The 1,674-nt window shown below is 42.4% G+C and overlaps 1 non-coding gene across 1 annotated transcript; it reads right to left on the bottom strand.

Annotated features, from left to right (window-relative positions):
* Positions 1-601: 601 nt before the first annotated feature.
* On the bottom strand, positions 602-709 carry LOC130983659 (small nucleolar RNA R71). The gene has a single exon (XR_009087640.1). It is a non-coding gene; the product is annotated as a small nucleolar RNA R71 (small nucleolar RNA).
* Between the last annotated feature and the right edge of the window lie 965 nt (positions 710-1,674).

Below are 1,674 nucleotides of genomic sequence, written 5' to 3'. Positions count from 1 at the left end.
GGAATCTCTATACTGTGACATAGAGGATTCCACATTTTCTTTTTCTCTTCTCTTTCATATGAGCAGGAGCAGAGACAAAGGCATTCTTGTTGAAGCTGACCCTGAACCTGAAAGGACCTTGAAGAGAAAGCTAAGAGAAGCCAAAGCACAACTCTCTTTAGAGGACCTGACCGAATTCTTCAAAGAAGAAGAACACATGGCAGCCGAAAACAACAACAATGCCAACAATGCAAGGAAGGTGCTGGGTGACTTTACTGCACCTACTCCCAACTTCTATGGGAGAAGCATCTCTATCCCTGCCATTGGAGCAAACAACTTTGAGCTTAAGCCTCAATTAGTTTCTCTAATGCAACAGAATTGCAAATTCCATGGACTTCCAATGGAAGATCCTCATCAGTTTTTAGCTGAGTTCTTGCAAATCTGTGACACAGTCAAGACTAATGGGGTTGACCCTGAGGTCTACAGACTGATGCTATTCCCTTTTGCTGTAAGAGACAGAGCTAGAATATGGTTGGACTCACAACCTAAGGATAGCCTGGACTCTTGGGAAAAGCTAGTCAATGCCTTCTTGGCAAAGTTCTTTCCACCTCAAAAATGGAGTAAGCTTAGAGTGGAAGTCCAAACCTTCAGACAGAAGGATGGAGAATCCCTCTATGAAGCTTGGGAAAGATACAAACAATTAATCAGAAAATGTCCCTCAGACATGCTTTCTGAATGGAGCATCATAGGTATTTTCTATGATGGTCTCTCTGAACTATCCAAGATGTCTTTGGATAGCTCTGCTGGAGGATCTCTTCATCTGAAGAAGATGCCTGCAGAGGCTCAAGAGCTAATTGAAATGGTTGCAAATAACCAATTCATGTACACTTCTGAAAGGAATCCTGTGAATAATGGGACTAATCAGAAGAAAGGAGTTCTTGAGATTGACACTCTGAATGCCATACTGGCTCAGAACAAGATATTGACTCAACAAGTCAATTTGATTTCTCAAAGTCTGTCTGGAATGCAAAATGCACCTGGCAGTACTAAGGAAGCTTCATCTGAGGAAGAAGCTTATGATCCTGAGAACCCTTCAATGGAAGAGGTGAATTACCTAGGAGAACCCTATGGAAACACCTATAATTCTTCATGGAGAAATCACCCAAATTTCTCATGGAAGAATCAAGAGAGACCTCAACAAGGTTTCAATAATAATAATGGTGCAAGAAACAGGTTTAGCAATAACAAGCCTTTTCCATCATCTTCTCAGCAACAGACAGAGAGTTCTAAGCAGAATACCTCTGACTTAGCAACAATGGTCTCTGATCTAATCAAAACCACTCAAAGTTTCATGAATGAAACAAGGTCCTCCATCAGAAATTTGGAAGGACAAGTGGGTCAGCTGAGCAAGAAAGTCACTGAACTCCCTCCTAGTACTCTCCCAAGTAATACAGAAGAAAATCCAAAAGGAGAGTGCAAAGCTATAACCATGGCCGAATATGGAGAGGAAAGAGAGGAGGTGGACGCCACTGAGGAAGACCTCAATGGGCGTGCACCAATCTCCTCTGAGTTCCCCAATGAGGAACCATGGGAATCTGAGGCTCAAAATGAGACCATAGAGATTCCATTGGACTTACTTCTGCCTTTCATGAGCTCTGATGAGTATTCCTCCTCTGAAGAGGATGAGTATGTCAC

This window comes from Arachis stenosperma, chromosome 5, assembly GCF_014773155.1.
Source record: "Arachis stenosperma cultivar V10309 chromosome 5, arast.V10309.gnm1.PFL2, whole genome shotgun sequence".
In the NCBI taxonomy this organism is placed as follows: Eukaryota; Viridiplantae; Streptophyta; class Magnoliopsida; order Fabales; family Fabaceae; genus Arachis; species Arachis stenosperma.
Note: the sequence above shows the minus strand (reverse complement) of the source record. Positions and strands in the feature narration are given on the sequence as shown.